The 22,519-nt window shown below is 39.8% G+C and overlaps 1 protein-coding gene across 2 annotated transcripts in view; it reads right to left on the bottom strand.

The window, feature by feature from the left end:
• Positions 1-22,519, bottom strand: part of LOC130906500 (interleukin-1 receptor accessory protein-like 1) — a 222,465-nt gene that overhangs the window by 141,713 nt on the left and 58,233 nt on the right. The window lies entirely within an intron of this gene.

Raw genomic sequence — 22,519 nt, 5'->3', positions numbered from 1 at the left:
AGCAGATTTTGCGCATCACAAGCTTTATTCACAAGGTTTATACCACAGAAAGGGCACGAGCTGAGGAAGGTCAAGACTGTAAGTGGCCTGATGAAACATGGGGTAGATTTCAACCTCAGGCATATAAAGGGTGCAAGAATGTTCTGACAAATGAACTAAACTGGGAAAGGACAAGGAAAAGTGTATAGTTCAAGGTACTGACATAGGTCATCTCTAACCATTTCAGCAACAGTGGTCGTTTATTTAGAAGTTATCATTAAATTGCTTTTTTGACAACCCGGGCCACACGGTAATGTTGTCGTACATAATAAAAGCGAGAAATTGATATTGAAAACACCTATTGAGAGCAATAAACGTCCAATCCATTTCAGTTTAAATGGAATTGGACATCCATTTTTGCACAAGGCAGCCAAAGAGTTCAACTTTGTGAGGTCGCAAGAGATTTATGAAACAAAACAAAACAAGCAAAGAAACAAAAGCCCTTAATAATATTACCATAGCAAAATGGCCACGCATTTTAAAACATTTTTGGAGGAAGTTTTTTTTTTTTTTTTATTACAATGATTAGGGTTTTTTTTTTTTTTTTTTAACTCCTTATGGTTTTTGTTTTAGAATGATTTTTTACATATTACTAGTTATTTAATTTTTTCCTAAAATTTCCTCCTTCAACTAATTCACACATTTAACTTTTTTGAAAAAAGTGTGTATACATTTTGTTTAACCCTTAAAGACCTGCTACATGAAGCCATTATCAGAGAATCCCAAAATTTGAAAAATAAGGTCGTAATGAAACCTTTTTTCAAATTTGTAAAAAGAAATGTCAAAATGAATATGTGTAATAAGCGCTCTAATACCTACAACCCTAGCTAAATCCTGTTTTTTTTTTCTTCTCATCTAACATGCAGATGGATGCAAGTCAACACATGGATTTTCAAAAAGAAATGTCAAAATTCTGAATTACCCTCAAAATCATGACATTTTAGGTGAATCAAATGTGATACATTTGGCAATAAAGGGTTAATTGTCCATCGCAAAATACGCGTGGGCAACACACTACAAGCAGTGGCTCCAAGCAAGAAATCCCTGCGGTCCCAGATGTGCACAATATATAAGTAAACAATGTACAGTGGCACCTCAAGATTCAAAATGAATTCACTCCAGAGTGGATGATCTTTTCGTATAATGAATCATGTTTTACATGTAAATGGCCTAATTTATTCCAAACTCTACTTAAACATGGCATTAAATTTGCCGTCATGTCCCCTAGACGGCGACCATAACAGTTATCCTACTATATCGACTGATATCGAACGATCTATCGGCCCGATATATTAACCGGCCAACATATCAGTCTTTATAAGAAGGATCGGCACCCAAACACAAAGATAAGCTCTTCTATTCTTTTTCTATTATTCTATTCTTATATTCTATTAATATATCGGCTGTATATTGGCCCATCTTGTAGGAAGTCCATATATCGGCCCGATAGATCGATCGACCTTTAGTGGTACCACAAGATATGAAATATATTCGTTCTGGAGTGGCTTTCATTTCAAGGTTTTTTTTGTTTTTTTTTCGTATAATGAATGGCATTTAACATTTGTTCTAAGCTCTACTAAAACACCACCTAAAATTTGCTGTCATGTCTTCTGATTGTGTTTATTTGTCATGCTTTGTCAATCATAGTGGCACTTAAGTGTAACTCATTTTTTAGGCCATTCTACAGACGTTATCGCATAACTACTAAAGCTCACAGCTAACACGGAATGCTAAAAGACACGCTAACTTTTGCAGCCATCACTTGCTACTTCATCTCGCTGTTTGTATTTTGAAAAACCATCACTTGTAAGTTATACTCTCCGTTTGTTTGATATACATGATCATTGTGTAGCATATTCCGCATCCTTTTTTTGGCAATCAGAGAAAATGAGTAGCCCACTAAGACTTTAGAAATGAGGCCACAATCTAGCTCAGTCTATCTCAAGGGCCAATCACAACATTTCCAACTGGGAAGTGCTCATGGGCAAACTAGATTCTTTCTAATTGAATAGCTTAACCTTGCCGGTTTATAATTATAGTGCTTAATGCGAAAACCCGGCAGAGGGCTGTAGCAGCTCAACAAACAAACAAAAAAAACCCCCAAAAAACATGATAACAAGGGATTCCGCAATTACTGCAACAATCACTAATGCTTGTAAAATTAACCGTAGGCCCCTTATTCTGTTGTGCATTTCCACCCACCCACCAGCACCCCCTGCAAACTTCTTTAAATGACACACTTTGCTTCACTTTTCACCAAATACCCAGGGTCCAAAGACAGTGTCAAGTGCAGGGTGCTACGGCAGATGGGGTGGAGCCACACAAGGGCGGTTTGCCATTTCAAATGGCCAATCCTTACATTCTATTTTGGTAGCCCTCGGGGGCCCTTTACTGGCCGGGGCCCAGAGCAACTGCCTGGCTCGCCGCGCTTCTGACTACAATTGGGGCTGCAAAATATTGTCACGTGATTTGCAATTGGCCTCTGGTCCGCATGTTTGAGACCCCTATCCTATATGAATGCGATTTAAAAAAAGACAAAAATGTATGCATGAAAGGGTGCTTAGAGTATATCGAATCAATCGCCTAATCCTCACCCAAACATGATTTTTTTCCATCCAACTTGTGTTTTTCCAAGACGTACAATTCCGTGACGCACACACACACACACAAAAACAGCTTAGTTCCGATTGGTATTTAACCCTTTGATGCATAAGTGGGTCCAAAATGACCCGGTGAGGTTGTTTTCTTGAAATATCTTCGGATTGAAAATTTGTTATCAATTCATATTCCAGGTATTCCTCAAAAACATGTTTTTGATATAATGCCATTCAAATTTTTGATGAACTTTTTGAACATTTGAAGAAGCTTCCACAAGTGCGTCAAAAATGACCCACATGCATTTTCTATGGAATCCAATAGGAATCTTTCATTCTTATTAACTTTGGCTGTCAGGAATAAATTTACCGTGGACCACACAGACTAGGTATGTAATAAGTGACATCCCTTACGAAGACTATTTTACACAGCAAGAGTTGATATGTGTACTATAAGTATTATGTCCATATAGTATTTTGTGTGTGTGTCTTTCATGACTTTTTATTATTAATTATTAACATATTAACCTACTTAATAACTAGCTAGCTAACAAATGCTAGGTTCATACCGCAGATTCTAATGCCTGATTCAGATTTTTTGTCATATCTGTTTTTTTAGCGTGCCTGATCGGACTGCCTTTGTCCATTGAGCCTGTTCAAGTATCACACATGCGCTCTAATTCGCAGTCCCAGGTTGCGCTGAGCAAACTGGCCCGCAGGAGCATTGAAGCAGAAAGAAAACCGAGCATTCTCAGACTTATCATAAACCCATTTCATTTTTTAATGAATGTTGTCAAGCCAGCTCCTTCCCTAAACTCCGCGTTTAAGCTAGGCGCTAATGCACAGCTGCACCGCTAACGTAGCGCCCTGTCCCTCTCGCTCTTTGCTGAGATTAATTGCTGCATGAATTCCAATTTGGGGGACTTGACACTTCAGATCGCAGCCAAATTCTGGAAAAATGTGGCCCGGATGGGATATTAACTACATACGAAAGTCACCTGGATCGCATTTCAAATGGTCCACTTTTATGCGACTTTTTCCGTTCAGTCGAGTCGGAAAAACACGAAAAAATCGCATTAGTGCATTAAGACCTGCGGTATGAACCTAGCCTAAGTTAGCTAACATTACTGTATAGTGTGTGTGTATTTATTTATACAGCTACATATTGATCCATTGAAAACACTACTCTTATGTTTCTTTATCCAAAATTTCATAGCTGCTAGATTTAAAGCTGAAATGGTCCTACAGATGTTGGACTCAAGTGTCTGAAATTTCTGTTGATGAAGACCCAGACTATTGTCCAGGTGGCAGTTGTCCACCTGGAAATCCAACTGAACAGGATCAATCAGACTCATAAGATTCGACTTTTGTGTCCTCTGAAGAAGAAAGTGTCCAAATCATGGCCAACAGAATGAGTTGGTAGGGCTCTTACTAGAGAGAATTACCTCCCACCCAGGGCAAAACACGGAGCCACAATATCCTCAGAAATCGGTCAGTGCCTCCACAAGGGCTTAGCACCGCTGTCTCACCAAAAAAGGTGCATGGGAGCTCTTCATCATTGATGATAAAATACAAGGAAGGATAAAGTCTATTGCTGTTCATTTTTTTAATCAGTTTTTTTTTTAATTATTTTATTATTTTATTTTTTTCAAACAATGTTAATTGAATCATAAAGATATTTCAAGCATGAAATCATTCTTGTGTGGCCCTAAATATAATACTAATTAATATACAAGTAATTATTCTTCACCAAAATGGCATAAGAACACAATGGTTCCAATATGGGTCATTTTTGACCCACTTATGGAAGAATGTAGGGTCCAGTAACTTGGGCATCTAAGGGTTAATAGGGCTGTCAAACGATTAAAATATTTAATCGAGTTAATTACAGCTTAAAAACTAATTAATCGTAATTAATCGCAATTCAAACCATTTATAAAATATGTCATTTTTTTCTGTAAATTATTGTTCGAATGGAAAGATAATACACAGCACGGATATATACATTCAACATACTGTACATGAGTACTGTATTTGTTTATTATAACAATAAATCAACAAGATGGCATTAACATTCTGTTAAAGCGATCCATGGATAGAAAGAGTGGTAGTTCATAAAAGATAAACGTTAGTACAAGTTGTAGAAATTTTATATTAAAATCCCTCTTAATATTTTCGTTTTAATAAAATTTGTAAAATCAAAAAATAAAAATAGTAGCTCGGCATTGTTGATGTCAATAACTACACATTGCTCATGTCATGTTGCCTGGCACAGCCAGACTATTCTCCCTGTATTTTTCAAACCCTGTGAGAAATAGTCTGGGACCCAGCCCATTAACGGCCTCTCGAGCAAGGTACAAAATCAATCGTCCAATCAGATTCCTTTATTTGCGTGACGTGTTCTTAACGAGTAACGTCACTCTTGCGCGCCGAAAGTCATCTCGACAACAACAGATGGCGAACGGGAGAGCCGAGAATATGTTCCAATCCGCGGTAAAACCAGTTTTAAATGACCAAAAACACATCGAAACAAGTCATTGACATCAGTCAACATGGCTCACGCTAGCCATGTTGAATAAACTTCTCCATTTTCCACTCACGCTAATTACTTGACGCTTTAACAACATCACGTCTGCCCGTCGCTGATTGGTCCACTCCGCTGTCTGTTTGCTGTGGCTTGCTCCTCCCTCGGAATTTGATCGGTCGGACGGTCGCCAGACTCAATCGCCGGAACAGCGGTGAGTCTGGTATACCAGGCAACATGTCGTGGTGCTTAAACCCATAAAATCAGTCGCACCCAAACGCCAGCAGAAGGCGACAAAACTCAAAAAAACGCAAGTAACAAGTAGCGTGCGGGGCATGTGCGTTAATTGCGTCAAATATTTTAACGTGATTAATAAAAATAAAAAAAATGAATTACCGCTCGTTAACGCAATCATTTTGACAGCCCAGTATTTAAACATTTAAGTCTACGTCTTTATGTTTATTATCTTCAAAATACACAGAGTTACAAGTGAGTGCTAATGAGGCATGCTCATAACCCTAACACTGGAACCCCTAGCTAAATACAAAGCCTGAGAGCAGCTCGCGTCCAGAGAAGAGCTTAGGTGTGAGAAACCCATTAGTTCTGCAAATAAGCTGCTTTTCATGACACCGCATGGCAACATTGTTCTGCGAACTTTCTATGCAAACAGGCGAGCGGAGTCATCAAATACACCCACAGACTTCCCAAGCTCAGAGGTCCACTTTCGACACACTGCCGTCATTCAGGGTCAGCAGCTTTTTTTGGGGGTGGGGGAGGAGGTATAAGTGTGGAAGGTAAGTCCAAGCGGGGTGTGACTTCCTCCCATTATAAAAACTGCCGCCTCTAAAACAATTATCGATACGCGGGTCAGGAAATCAGTCGACGTTATTCACAACTATTACAGAGAAAAACTAGCTTTTTCTAAATAGAAAAATAAACCCTGTTCCCCCCCGTCGTGGACATTCTGTCTAAAACTTTTGTCTTCCTGTTAGGTTTTGTGTTTGGTTTCTCCTTGTGTGACTTGTCCCTGTGATTACCCATTGCTCTCACCTGTGTGTGTTTTCCCAGTGTATCCTGCAATCTGCATCCACCTGTGTTACCCAGCTGTTCCTCGTCTCGTTACCCCTTGTCTGCGTATATAATGACCCAGTTTCTTGTCACTCCTTGTTGCGTCATTGTCTATGTCTATGTCCGTCTTCACCAAAGTCAAGTCCGTTCCACGCCCTCGTGTACCAGTCCCTCTGCTTAAGTAAGTTTTGTTTGAACATTGCCTTTTGAGCCATAGCCCTTTTGTTTGTACTTTGTGATTTTGTTAGTTATCATTAAAAGTTTTTTTTTAGTTCACTGCCACCTGCCTCGCTGCATTTTTTGTTTCCCTGCATTTGGGTCCATACAACCTGCCTGCCTGCTCATTCCTGACACTTCCTCACACAATAGGACATACTTGACCTGTGAATGGTGTCATTCACAGGCGTCACGTCACCACGCATTGACGCGATTGGTCCGTCAGACCGTTGTTTCCGGTTCAGCGTGAAAACGCCGCCATTTACAAACATTTTTGGGTGTTTGTTTGGAGCAAGCCAACGAGAGGATTATCAAAGAGGTCCGCATCCGTCAAGAATACCAAATGGATGGAAGGAAAATACGGGGCTGGCAGTCAGCGAATGCATAACAAAATGGAAGAACCTCCGAGACAAGAATACGTGTGTTCGGAACCGAATGACCATACGAAGCGGTGACCCGGCCGGCCAAAAACTGCCAGCTTTTTTTTTTTTTTTTTTTATCACTTGGTCGTATTTTTGGTTGGTGTACTTTATCATTTATTTTGTACATGCGTTTGCTGTGAGTCTATGACTTATTTACTTTTTACACTTCAAGTATATGAAGAATAAAGCACAGGTTTGGTGTCAAAAGAGTTCTTTTGATGTTTCATTTTCAACGACAGACAGTTGACACATTTGATTCATCATCACTGATTGAGAGTGCATGGGTACTTTTATGGTAACGTGTTTACCGTCAAAGCTTCCGAAGCAGTTTGGGAAGTTCCATAGCCGCCAGAAATCTGCTATGGCTTCCCACTGGCTGGTGGTAGGACACAGCAAAAAATCTGACAAAACACTGGACAACGCAGCTCGCCGGCTTTCACCCGATGCTAGAATTGGTCATGTGACCGCCAGTCTCTGTGCGGAATCAACGGTCCGACAGACCACCTCCGCGACAGTCTTCTGTGTCGCCTGAGCCTCAACATTTGGATAATCAACATTTGTTGTTCAATGTTGATGAGCTGAAGATCCACATTCAAGCGTTCTATCTCCGTTGCCATTGTTGACTAACCCAGGAGTCGGCAACACAAAATGTTGAAAGAGCCATATTGGAGCAAAAAAACAAATATGTCTTGAGCCGCAAAAAATTAAAAGCCTAATATAAGCCTGATAATGAAAGCAACACATGCTGTATGTATCTATCTTAGCGATATTAGCCTACTATCAAAATTGGATACCAATCCATAATGAGCCTTCATGATTACCGTCTGCACTAAAAGGCGTACCTGAAAGTTTGCAATTTTCTCAAAAGCCGACCGTGCGCCTTATAATCTGATATGCCTTATATAAGGATCAATATTGGTTAATCATGGCATGACACTCCATTTAGCTCAGCTCCATCTTGTGGATGCATAACACGTCACCCACCACTACTACTACTGCGCCTTATAATGCAGTGCGCTCAATACCTGAAAAGGGTTTTAAAATAGGCCATTCATTCAAGGTGCACCTTATACTCCGATGCGCCTTATCGTGCGGAAAATACCATAAATGTTTATTTAGCCTGCAGTGCATCCTAAAAAGAATGACGCACCATGTGACCAAGTGTGGACTGTAGCCATGTGTCTTGTTCCAGGAGGAAACTGCTTTTTAGACTGAAAAAATTGAACTGAATTGGTTTCACGTCATTACTTTTGAGGACTTTTTCAAATGTTATATTTAAATGAATTTTTTTCCCCCACAATCAATCTTTTCAATCTGAGCATAAAAATGTGTGTGTTCAAGAAGCCTTATTGTATGTGTATAGTTTTGATAAAGTGACGGGTGCAATACTTATACCTCAAAAAGAGACCTATAACACAAAAAGGATTTGGAGTATATATTTTTTCCCCTCACAATTTTGCACTGTTGGTCTACAGTATAGAACCTGTTTTGACCATAGTATGTATAAAGGACAAAAACACCGTTTCTGTTGAATGATCAAATATTAAACTATTCCGGCTCATTTTTTTTCTGTTGAATGTTCATCCTAACAATTCGAATCCATATGAGGTATAAGGTTCAAATCTGTTCGGTAAACATGTTTGGTGGTCAACAGAAAATCAATATAAAAAAAAAAAAAGATTTTTGTCAATTGGTGTCTTTTGGGGCTGGAAATGTTGATTATAATTTGTCAGTGAAGAAAACAACAGTTTGAACATGAAGATAATGGTGTCCTGAAAAAAAAAAAAAAAAACAACCGGGCTGTTGTGAACAATTCTGTCTTTGAAATTTAAAGGCAACATCAAAGGCATGCAAAAAACATTTAAAATCCAGAAAATATGGTCCTTTTGTTATATCTACACCATAGGTTTACTGCATGACTCAAAATGTGTGACCCCAGTGTAAATACTTTTGAAAGCCAGGCAATTTAGATGGTGTAAATCTCTTATAATCTCTATTATAATGTCTCTCTCACTCTGTACAGTTTATATCCTTTATTTGCGGATCCTAATGGACAAAAAGAGACTTTTGCAGTGTCGTCTGAGCACCGTCCTGGAATTATAGTAAGGACTTTTCCCAATATGACACATATCCTTGCGTTTGCATGGCAATTAAGTGTTGCAAAGCATGAGCGAGCAATAAAAGGATTTGGACTGAGGGTAGCGTCAAGTGGCCTAAAAACACTGGGGTAAATGGGGGCTGGCAGCCAAATAATTGCGCGTGATCTGTCTGCGAGCGCTTGTGCTCGCTCGCCTCAACGCAAACAGGTTGTCACAGTGGCGAAAATGCATGACTGTCACTTGGATGGCCGAGACGCGCTACGACCCGATGTTTGCGTAGCCGCCTCCTTTGATATGTCTGCTGGAAAGCTACACAGAAAATAATTGGGGAAACTGAGGTCCTGTGGAAAATGGTCCCTTCTTTAAATATAATAAGTGCAAACTCCAAACGGACAACAATATTTACTAGTTGTGTAAGTGAAATGTTTGTAGTCTGGCTGCCATACTGCATTGCTAAGACAATGTATCGTGGTCAGTGGAGAGATAATTCAAGTTTTATTCTATTTTCCCTCTACGCTTCATTAACCCACCATTTACTGTATGACAAAAACTCCCGAGAGCAGCGTTAATAATCTTGAGGGGTTTGTTATTCTTCCTAGCATGGGAAGACAATTAAGGGTTAAGGGTTGGATGTTTGCCTTTTTTTTTCTCTCCTCCAGAACTCATTTTGGCACTATTCCAAACAATTGGAGGATGCTAAATACAAAAAGCTTTTGCTTTTATTGGGAGTAATGTGAATTTATACCTCCGCTAGTAGGTTTAACCTACAGAAAGCGCAGGTTATGTATTCTCTGGCGCGTTTCAGATCATTCAAGTACAAATAAAGGGATTATTTTGTCGTTAAGTCGTCATGTGAAATGGAAGAGGTGATTAAGTTTGGGGGTAACGATAGTACAGCTCACCGAGGTCAGAAAAGGAATTTGGTGATAACGGATTAGCATTTTTAACACAGAGTTGCAGGGTAGGTGATATGTGGAGAAGAGAAAGAGCGGTGACATTTTGGGGAAAGAGGGCAAAGGTAATAATAAAAATAAAAAAATAAAAAAACTGTTGGGCGGAGCAAGGTCACAAGTCAGAATGGTCAAAAGGTCCTCTAACCCAAAATAATCCTTTAGAACAGTGGTTCTTAACCTTGCTAAAGCTACAAACCCCATTAGTTTAACATGTGGATTCACTGAACCCTTTAGAATTAGATAATAAAGTTTTTTTTTTTCTCCTAATAAAATGAGATTATCCAATTCATCTGCACCATCCCAAATAACATCGTCACCATTAACAAGAAAAACCTTATCATCAATATTATCCTTTTTTTTTTTTTTTTTTTGATAATGGAAGAATGAAATTATACAATGCACCATCACCAGTAACATCAATATGTTCAAATCATACTTTACACATGCTACGTTGACCTGATATTGTTGATAAAAGATATTGCTGGAGACTAATACAATTTAAAGTACTACAGTTTCTAATGACTTGTGTGTATATACTTCATTTGTTACCATAGTAGTGTTCATTTATATTTTGATAATTGATGGGGGGAAAAAAATCATGTAAGCTGGTTGGTGGTGTTTCATACTTAAAGATTCAAATGTTGGTTTTATGGATTTCATTTTAATGTTAGCCACTCATCTATTACATCCAACTTTAAAACTAATTTGCAGTTTAAGATAATATTAAAAGAGTAGTTATTTACATTGTAATGCGGTGACGTAAATCAGCGTGGCGAACTGTAGGGTTGACCTTTCCACCGTTTGGCCTTTACAATTGGAGTGGATGCAAAACGACGGCGGCACCATTTTACGTCATCCTCAAGTTAGTAAATGCGGAAAAATGACCGTAAACACAGCGTCTCTCAAGAGCCAACTTTACACTACGCAAGGTAAGTTCTTCAAACCGGGATCTGAAACTTGCCACAGATTGCAGAAATGAACCATAATTATTATATTAGATGACCAATTAAACGATTTACTGGATAAAAGTCACTTTTTGCCAATGACCTTCACAATTGAAGTCGTTTTAGGCATGATGTAAGTAACAATGATGACAAAATGGATGACCATTTCCTTCAAAAATTATATTTTATTACAGCTTCCGAACTTAACTGTGGTCTACAACTGTAATGTTTTAAATACATAAAACCTGTTACAGGTTTTAATGAAGGTTTTGTATATAAAACATAAAAAGAATCTCTCAGTACACAAATAAGACAAAAGTCCTGTCCATTCAAATATAAAAAGTGCTGCCGATTGACATTTTTTATCTTGTGGGCGAGCGCCGATATAAATTGTGTCAATGACTCATTTTCTAGAAGCAAAATATGCAAACAATTCGAATAAGGAAGGATGAGGCAGACTGTAATGAATGAGTTTTCTTTAAAAAAAAAAAAAACGAAAAAAAAATAAAATAAAAACAGTTGCTCATAAATCAAATCCAATTTCAAAGCACAACTTACAGTTTGTGCTGCTTGTGACTTTGAGCTGCTACAGTGCCTTGCAAAAGTATTCGGCCCCCTTGAACCTTGCAACCTTTCGCCACATTTCAGGTTTCAAACATAAAGATATAACATTTTAATTTTTTGTCAAGAATCAACAACAAGTGGGACACAATCGTGAAGTGGAACAAAATTTATTGGATAATTTAAACTTTTTTAACAAATAAAAAACTGAAAAGTGGGGCGTGCAATATTATTCGGCCCCCTTGCGTTAATACTTTCTAGCGCCACCTTTTGCTCCAATTACAGCTGCAAGTCGCTGGGGGTATGTTTCTATCAGTTTTGCACATGGAGAGACTGACATTCTTGCCCATTCTTCCTTGCAAAACAGCTCGAGCTCAGTGAGGTTGGATGGAGAGTGTTTGTGAACAGCAGTCTTCAGCTCTTTCCACAGATTCTCCATTGGATTCAGGTCTGGACTTTGACTTGGCCATTCTAACACCTGGATACGTTTATTTTTCAACCATTCCATTGTATGTTTTGGATCATTGTCCTGTTGGAAGATAAATCTCCGTCCCAGTCTCAGGTCTTGTGCAGATACCAACAGGTTTTCTTCCAAAATGTTCCTGTATTTGGCTGCATCCATCTTCCCGTCAATTTTAACCATCTTCCCTGTCCCTGCTGAAGAAAAGCAGGCCCAAACCATGATGCCGCCACCACCATGTTTGAGAGTGTGGATGGTGTGTTCAGGGTGATGAGCTGTGTTGCTTTTACGCCAAACATATCGTTTTGCATTGTGGCCAAAAAGTTCAATTTTGGTTTCATCTGACCAGAGCACCTTCTTCCATAAGTTTGGTGTGTCTCCCAGGTGGCTTGTGGCAAACTTTAAACCAGACTTTTTATGGATATCTTTGAGAAATGGCTTTCTTCTTGCCACTCTTCCATAAAGGCCAGATTTGTGCAGTGTACGACTGATTGTTGTCCTATGGACAGACTCTCCCACCTCAGCTATAGATCTCTGCAGTTCATCCAGAGTGATCATGGGCCTCTTGGCTGCATCTCTGATCAGTTTTCTCCTTGTTTGAGAAGAAAGTTTGGAAGGACGGCCGGGTCTTGGTAGATTTGCAGTGGTCTGATGCTCCTTCCATTTCAATATGATGGCTTGCACAGTGCTCCTTGAGATGTGTAAAGCTTGGGAAATCTTTTTGTATCCAAATCCGGCTTTAAACTTCTCCACAACAGTATCTCGGACCTGCCTGGTGTGTTCCTTGGTTTTCATAATGCTCTCTGCACTTTAAACAGAACCCTGAGACTTTCACAGAGCAGGTGCATTTATACGGAGACTTGATTACACACATTTGGATTCTATTTATCATCATCGGTCATTTAGGACAACATTGGATCATTCAGAGATCCTCACTGAACTTCTGGAGTGACTTTGCTGCACTGAAAGTAAAGGGGCCGAATAATATTGCACGCCCCACTTTTCAATTTTTTATTTGTTAAAAAAGTTGAAATGATCCAATAAATGTTGTTCCACTTCACGATTGTGTCCCACTTGTTGTTGATTCTTGACAAAAAAATGAAATTTCATATCTTTATGTTTGAAACCTGAAATGTGGCGAAAGGTTGCAAGATTCAAGGGGGCCGAATACTTTTGCAAGGCACTGTATATGCATGGGTTTATGTGTGTGGTTTCATGTTTCCAAAAAGAAATTGGACAACTGAACTATTTAACAATCAGTCAAGTGCCAATATGTTTCTCCAAAACACAATAGCATCATGGCTAACTAGCTTAGCGCTCCATGCTAAGTAATAATATCTCATCAAAAATTGCAATCATGTCAGTTCAACAAGGATTCCGTGTGCTCATGCTCGTCGACCGTCCTTGACCGATCGCCGCTTCTGACCCGATAAACTTGACCCGACCGCGCCAGACCTCCGGTTCCTGTTTGTTTGCATTTCCTGAGTTCGCGACACACAACTGGTTCACCAGAGTAGCGGGCTAGCAGTGAACTCTCTCTCTCTCTCTCTCTCTCTCTGTCGAAATATTATGTGAATATTTGCATCATTGTGAAACGACAACGAACAGAAAAACAAATGTTGTCGTGAATTTACGGCACTTCAAGCGTTGGTAGCAGAAACTCATTTGTTAACCCTTTATTGCCAAATGTATCACATTTGATACACCTAAAAATTCATGATTTTGAGACTAATTCAGCATTTTGACATTTCTTTTTGAAAGTAAAAATGATGGATGCAAGTCAACACATGCATCTGCAGGTTCCATGAGAAAAAAAAACAGGGTTATAGATATTAGAGCGCTTATTAAACATGTCCATTTTGACTTTTCGTTTTACAAATTTGAAAAAAAGGTTTCATTAGGACCTTATTTTTCAAATTTTGGGATTCTCTGATAATTGCTTCATTTTGCAGGTATTTAAGCGTTAACAATGTTTGCGCTTCACTACGAATTGCAACAGAACCGGGTAGCCAAAAGATAGACACTCAATTCCAGTCAAATAAGAGCTCAGTTTCTTTCATTTCATTAAAACTAAGTGATTTAGAAGGTCATAAGGTTGGTCATCAAGCTGCTCAAATCCATCAAAATAGTATAAAAACATTTGACCAAGGGGTTTGACCCTTTCATATACCATGTTTTTTTGGAAACCCTTAAGGGGCACTTATTGAACTCACTGGCTGCCACTGACGTTCGTTCATTCGCCCCTCCCAGTCAAAATGGACTGGACGTCGAACCCTAGGCTGAAGTCATTGAAACTCGGAGTATTTATTTTTGCACTATTTCAAGAGATGCTTTTTCAGCTTTGGAATGATTTGTACTTATTTTATTTTAGCCAATATAAAAATACCTTTTATGTGGGAGTGTATGTTCACTAGTTATGGTTTACAGTTAACCAACATAATAAATGGTGGTATTTTATTTTCTTCAAAGAAAAAAAATATCAAGGTTGCTAGCAGGCAAATGCAACCTGACTTTAATAATTACCTCAGTCGATCACTACAAAAAACAAAACAAAAAAAAGGGTGCTTTGTCTGTTTTTGCACATCCACTGTGAAGTTTGATGTTTCTTTTAATTTATTTTGGACTTTGATAAGACCTGCCTTTTAGTTTAAGCTAATAGAACTCATTTTTAACTTTCAAACGCTGTGATTTGAAAGAAAGAAAAAAAAAACCAAAAAACTTTGTGTTTTTCCTGTTGTACTGAAACATGACCCTTACCTCTGTTTGACCCTCTTATCTGTCTGACACTCCCCTCGCCTTTACGCCCGCAAACCGGGCCCCCGGCCCCACCTTAAGCTCCGCCCCTGGTACATACCGGACCTAAGAACCATCGCTATAAAATAATTGTCAAGCTCTATGGCATTTTCAAAAAAAGATACACGATTGTCCCCGTGTGGTTTCAAATCTTGATTTTGAATGTATGGCATTGATTTATCCTCACAGCCCTGTAATTCAGTCTGATTCATTTATGATGCACGCAGACAGAAAACTGTGTCCCCCTTCAGAATGGCATGGTTGCAATTATTATACGCTGGACACGCAGGCGTTGTGTCAGGTGCAACTTGCTCTGCACAAATCCCTACAGCCATTCACTGTCACAGTAGCATATAATTGGCCTCCCGCTGCGTCTGCTGCACACATGCCTGCGCGGCACTCCTGCGGCAGACTGTCAATCCTTGAAAATGACACTGAAATTCCCAAAGGGGAGCCGTTTTGAAGACCTCCTGTCACAGAGCTGGCAGAGTACGATCCGTCGGCCGTATTGGCCGTACCCCGTTTATGAAATGGGGAAACAAAATTAGGAAAATATTGCGCTTCTATTGGGAAAGCGGTGGACTTATTTGGTAACAGGGAAACGGCGCTATGTGTTGTTTCTGTAATGCTGCCAACTTTATTTATTGCTATGTTTGGTGACTTTTATGACCCGGCTATGAATTAGTACTCCAAAAAGAGTGACGTGGTATCCTTTTTTTTTTTTTTTTTTTTTTTTTAAACCATTTTTTCATGCAGAATCCAAAACTGATCGTGGTTTGAATTTATTAACATTTGTTTATTTCATTTACATCTATTTAAATATTTGTTTTCCCCTAAATGGATCATTCAATTCATTCATTCTGTGTGTGTTAACACATGTACACATTTTATTGCCCATCGCAAAATACACGCAGGCAACACAAACACGACTGAAAACACTCATAATCTGAAAATATTGGTCTAATTTCTAATACAAAATATCTAATCACTCTTAAAATAAGACACAGCCACTTAACAAGTCAGAAACATTGTCTTATGTTTTTTTATTTTATTAAAACCAGAAATTCAGAAAATCTAGAAAACATTTTGAGTCAAATTTCTCTCAAAACAAGCATTTTATTCCTGTCATAAACATTTTCAAACTGTTGAGTTATTTGTAAAAGAGGACTCATCTTGTTTTAACAGATAGACCCAACTTGTTAAAAGAAAATGTATCCTTTTTTTATCAAAAAGAGCATGCAATCGAATATAAAATGGGGCGCCACGAAATATCTACAACTGGCCCAGGTTTGAGATCAACGTCTTACATGTATGTAATAAGCACATTTAAAAGGTAGTTCATAACTCGTACACGAAAGGGTTAAAAACAGACAAAAAAATGTGTTCCCCTCTGCTATAATACATCATTATTACAGTGTCAAGAATGTTATAATCTATAATGGCTAATGTGAGTTGTGATCGGTTCCCCAAATGCCAGCGCAGTTGTATGACATTGACGCTATTCTATGAATTGGCCAAAACCTGTAAAAATAAAACTCTGTATTTTCACAAGCGCTGTGCAAAAATTGCCGCAGGGAGTAATATTCTGGCACGGGCTATAATCCGAACGAGGCACTTCATATCCAACTGTAAACTTTCATTTGAAGCATCTTTTGCTTCAGAGTATTTCACACTTGTAAACTGGCTAGCTAGCATGAGTGTTTGTACCAGACACAAAGATAAGAAAGCAAGAGTTAAACACAAATAGCCCATTAAGCCGCAACCCAGGAAAATACTTCAGCACTTAAGGTCCCCAAAGAGGCTGCAATAAATCCACACACTCTTGATGCACAATACACCAAATCTCTGCTGTTTCACAACTGTTGGAGTTGGACTTGGGCAGCACACCTTTGATTCCCAATATTATCCCCAAAATTCGCATGATGCAGGGGACCCCCCGGGCACCCCCCAAAAAAGAAATTGACCCAGTCTAACATATTTTTATCCAATCATCATCAGTCATATATCATCAGTCATATATAAAAATAAAAAATAAAAAATCAGGGAGAACCAACACTGCTTTCCGTTTTTGCCCAAAATGAACAGTTGAAACCAAATTTGACAAAAATGTACCCATTCATTTCTAATGAGCCTATTTATTTCACAGTTCATTTCGTAGCTGGTTATCCATGAAACATCAACAAAAACGTTTCGAGGGGGGACATGCCCACGAAAAAAAACAAAAGTGACCTAAAAAGCATCGGAAGTGGCTCAAATTTTGCCCCCCAAAAATGATCAGAGAGTGACCCAAATTCAAGTAGAGACCCCAGAATGTGCCAAAATCAATAGGAAGTGACCCAAAACAAGAAAACAGACCTGGAACTGCCCCAAAATCAACCAAAAGTGGCCCGAAATGAACAGGAACAGACCGATGAACGGAGAGGAAGCGGCCCAAAATGCCCAAAAAGAAAGTGACTCCAATTTGGCCACAAAAAAACATCCACTGAAAATGACCCAAAATGGACAAGTAGTTCCCCGGGAATGCCCCAAAATCAAACGGAAGTGACCGTGAAATAAGCGTAAAAATCAAAAGAAAGTGACCCAAAATCAACAGGAATTGAACAAAAAAGGGACCCAAAAGGAACAAATCATCAGGTTATCGGAAATGGAGCCTCATCACATTATTTTCGGAGGATTGGAATCGTGTGGAAAGATATTTGGCTTTTAAGATGTATCGTTGTCATTTTTCTGTGAAAACACACCTATAATTGCTCCCCAAAAAACAGGAAGTTACCCAAAACCAACAGGAACTAACCAGGTATTGCCCCAAAATGAACAGGATGTTATCTGTATTTGCCCTAAAATCAACAGGAGGTGACTTGTAACTGCCCCAAATCAACAGGAGAATATCTTCTGAGATTGCAAACCCTAACTGTTTATGTAATATAAGATGAACGTGACTTTACGTCACACTGCTCCAGAATGGCCCCTCACCTTGGCGAGGGAATGTTCAAGGACAGCTAAGTACCATCCTGAATGACCGAAAGTGAGCGAGCTACAAATTTTACAATCGGGCAATCTGCGCAGATCCGGTCATCATTTTAACAGCGAGGGTCCGTGCCGCCGCCTTGTTTTCTTAGGTCAGTGCAAAACGTAATTAGGATAAGTGTCAAAGTTATGATGGCAGCCGCTCCGCTCGGTGTCAAGGGTAGCTGGCGGAATTTGAATTATAATCTTACTGGACAGCCGCGATTTACATTGCGATATTGCGCGCGCCAGAGATATGAGCTGCTCTTCAAATTAGGGCAACGTGAGCGAGAGCAGACCGTTTGTTATTCAAGTGAAGCACTAAGATGCAGGCCTGCCTGTTTAAGACCAATTCTTTTACTCCGCGTATGCCCATAAATAAAACACCGAGGAGGGCTTTGAATTTGAAACTTTGTTTGCCTAGCCAACTGATTTATTGCAGAGAAAAGCTCCCCGCGTACAATATAGGGATTTTATTCCTGCATCACACGCGCTCTGGCCAACTTTGAAACCTTCCAAAAATTCTCCAGTTCTTGACCCAAAAAGCACCATTCATTTCCAATGTCAAAAACATTTCAAATATCAAAATCCAACTCATTCGACACTTTTGTTTTCCATCCGTTTCGCATTATTTACAGATTTCAAAAATTCAGAGCGAACAAAAATTGTGCAGTACGCTTTTTGTACAGTTGTGCCAAAATTTGACAAAGACATCCCCAATACACTTCCAATGGCAAGAAATATCAACAGGAACAAGAACCTGAAAAGCCCCCCAAAATCCTAGAATTGACTGAGAAATCACCAGGACATGATCCAAAATGTACAGGAAGTGACCCCGGAATGCCCCAAAATGTGCAGGAAGTGACCCAAAATCGAAAATGAACTCACTGCCCGCTATTGACAACAATAGTCCAAGTCATTGGAACTGGGAGGGCCGGCTGCGAATGCTCATCCAGTCAAAATGGGTAGGACACTTGGCGCCATAAATGGCAGCCAACGAGTTAAAAAAGTCAACTGAAAATGGCCATAAATGAACTGGAAGTAACCACAAAAAAAATCTACAGGAGCCAAACTAAATAGGAAATCAAAAAATTGTGATGAACGGCAAGCCGTTTATGTGGATCTCAATCACAGACTCAGAGAGCAGAAATAGCAAATGGGTTTGTATTGAATAAAAAGTACAATAAAGTTAGCACACCAAACAGTACGCCAATTTAACAAAGTACAACTAAGGGAGCATAATAGAAAATAGAGCACAAAAAAACCCCAAAATGATCAAAATAGGATCCGACCGTAGGAAACGTCGGCGAGCGCGCACAAAGCAGTGACCGAGGCAATCGTGGGACAAAGCTGACGGACACAGGCGTCCTTAAATACAGTGCGTCACAAAAAACAACCGAGAACACAAACATGACAGAAATGACTTGTAAGTGCCCCAGAACTAACAGAAAGTGACCTAGAATGAACAGGAAATGGGGTGGAAAAGCCGCAAACTCAACCCGAAGTGACCAATAAATATGAAGCAACCCAAACTGCCACAAAACTAGGTGGAAATAATCCAAAATGTACTTTATAGGAAGAGACACCAAAAAGGCCACAAAACATGAAGGAAGTATCCCAAAATCAACAGGAAGTGACATCAAAATGCCCTAAAACCAAGTGGAAACCATCCAAAATGTACATGAAATGACCAGACATACAGTAGGTTCAGATATTTGAATCTGGTCAAGAAATGGATGGAGCTTGTTTGGCAAGCTTTTACTTCTTATCAGCTACATCACCTTCTCGCCCTCCCCCTTTTCTTTGTGACAGCAAGACTTTTAATTCGCTAATGTAGGACTGATTTACACGTTCGCGCTCTGTCCATCATCCGCAATAGTGTTGAGAGGAGGCCGACGGAACCACGGAGGCGGAGAGTGGGCGGAAAGAGGAATGTGAGCTATGCCGCAAGGCTGTGTGCGAGAATAGGAAATCTCCAGAAATTCAGTTTCATGAAAAGGAACAAGAAAATGTCATTGATGGTATCTTGTACGTAATGCAAGAGCTACCATCTTCAATATATGGTTTTTTTGTTTCCAATTGCGTTCTACGGCTCGCCAGCCAGACTAAACGGTTTGACCCACCGACACCGTTCGTACACCAAAACGTCCGCAATTCTCGCGCGACAAAGGCAGTCTTTCATTTGACACCCCAAAAATAACCGTTCGCCTAAAAACCCATGTTTTGTTTTGTTTTTTCCATTTGATTTTTTTTTTTTTAAACAAAAAAAGTATTTTGTTCTACAATTTTTGTCCAAATCACATCATTTCTACACCAAAAAATTCACGACCCTAAAGGGCACAATTTTTGTTTCCCCTAAAACGTACGGTTTGGCCAAAAACATATCCATTCATTTCCAATAGCCAAAATTTCCCCTGCATTTCCATTTACCATTCATTTCAATGGCACAAAAAAAAAAAACTTCTGACATTTCACTGGCCTTGCCATTGACAGCCAATGTACGCCCATGCCAATAACGTCCATGTAAGTCCGTGCCAATGACAATGTCGATTCCATTGACAACAGTGTACGTCGAAGACAATGACGCCCTGTCTAGCACCGTCAATTGCGGCCTAAGAGTTAGTGAGGAAAATGGCAAAAATATCCTCTAATAGTGCCAAATAAAATTGACCCCCCCCCCATGACAAATTTCTGGTATCGTATCCTGATACACCATTTCGGTATCGATACTTTTGTCAAACCCCCTGAAATACAACGGAACACATACGTACAACGGAAACACGGACGAAGGGAAATGATGCAGACGCTGAGAGGCAAGGCTAAAATTAGAAGTAATAGCGTGAGAGTGCCCCCCCCCCCCCCCCCGCCCGCTTAAAAATAAATAAAAACCGAGGAGGAGTTTGCTGCAGCAAAGATAGAGACTCAATCTCTTTTTTTAGCTGACGAAGAAGAAAAGCTAGAGTGTAGAGTCACATAACAAGATCAGTGGAGCGTCATTAAAATCCAGCAGCTGTCAGACAAACTGAGGCCCAGTTGACTACTGGCTAGCGTGGTCCCCCAAAGAAATGGGTCTTGTTGAACCTCTGTCAGCACTTGTATCAAAAATTCATTCACCACTCTTATGCCTGGCCCTTGCATGCTTTATCTGACTGCCATCCGCGAGGTCACGGAGGAGTGTTGTTCCATACCATTTTTTGGCTTCAAAATTGTGTTCGCATTTGTTCGTGTGCTGTCAGCTCTCCTTCATATGGATTGGACATCTACTCAATACAGAAAGATGATTGGATGCCGCACAATTGGACGTCTATCTTCATCTTGGCCGGGGCGACCGCAGACGAGGTGTGCGTCACTGGCGGTCATCCCGGGTAAGGCGACCCACGGTCAGAAACTAGATCTCGAAAGGCACATATTGCTCAGGACTCCCCGACAAGGATGAGGTCATATTTTATCGGTGCTAATATCGGTTCAACATTAATTATTAGCAATACTCATTTATTTTTGTGCTAGTGTAGCCCAGGCGACATGCTTTTGGAATGTTTTGGTAGAGGGCTCGCCGTCCCGGCGCGGTGATGTTGCATCCTTGCGGACAATTTCACCTCTAACAGGTAGTCAACTATTCCTTGAGGAGATATTTGCTGTAAAATGCTTGGGGAACCAGTGGAATAAACCTTCTCCGTGGTCACCTCCAAGCAGACACAAGCCACTTGTTGCTAATGACGGAGGGTCAGCGTTTGTTATAATTCCAGTTAATTACTGTCCGGGAGGCGATAAGACGTGGTTGCAGAGGCGAGATAAGGAGCAAAGCATTTTCCGTCCTAAAGGGTTGGTATCGAGTCTGGCTTCATGACGTGTTTTGAAATATGTTTAACTCTTTCAGGGACAGTGGTCACTATCTTTTCAAAATTGATCATTAAGTTAAACTCATTCGCTGTCAGCCCAGGTCACATAATATGTTTTGTGGTAGTTATTAAGAGGGAAATTGATGTTGGCGGAGATAGTTGTCCAATCCATTTCAAATGATAGGGGCCGGAAAGGATCACTGGATCGATTTACCTCAATATGCCAGGGTCACAAAACGGCACGTCACGACGTGATATATCAAAAAAACAAAAAAAACAAAAAAGAAATTGTATATATACATCAAGTACATGCTGTATACACTATGTAATTATTTGTTTCAGTTGCACATTGTCAGGAATACGCGGACAGGCGGGTGGTGTGTGGACCCAAATGCAGGGAAAGGGAAGCGAGGCAGGTAGACGGTGCAAAAATGATTTAATTAAGGCAAGCATTAAGCTTAACCCTAACCCTAAACAAAGTATCAACAAATAACGTGGAGATCCCAAAAAACACTGCAGTAAAGAAAACAGGTCACTAACGAAAGGCTGGGTATCAAAAACTTACTGAGGGGAACATGAGGGCTTGGAAAAAACTGACGAGAACAGGTTCGGACATGCATATGGACATTGACATAGACAATGACCCAACAAGGAGTGAAAAGAAACCAGGAGCTTATATAGACACATGCAGACAAGGGGTAACGAGACAACGAGGAACAGCTGGGTAATACAGGAGGACTCACTAGGAGCAGGGACAACAGGTGAAATCAATGGGTAATCACAGGGACAAGTTACACTAGGAAAAAAACAACACAAAACCTAACACACATAGTATAACAAAGTCATCTCACATTTGGGCGATTTCGGGCTGTGAAATAGTTTCTATTAAAAAGAAACCATTTAAAAGCAAACATTGTGGGAAAATGATTAGTTCTAAATAAAAGGGATTCCTAAATTATCCCTATAGCACTCAGTCTATTTTGTTCCATTCATACATTAAC

Source organism: Corythoichthys intestinalis, chromosome 2, assembly GCF_030265065.1.
Source record: "Corythoichthys intestinalis isolate RoL2023-P3 chromosome 2, ASM3026506v1, whole genome shotgun sequence".
In the NCBI taxonomy this organism is placed as follows: domain Eukaryota; kingdom Metazoa; phylum Chordata; class Actinopteri; order Syngnathiformes; family Syngnathidae; genus Corythoichthys; species Corythoichthys intestinalis.
This window is presented reverse-complemented; position numbering and strand designations above follow the sequence as displayed.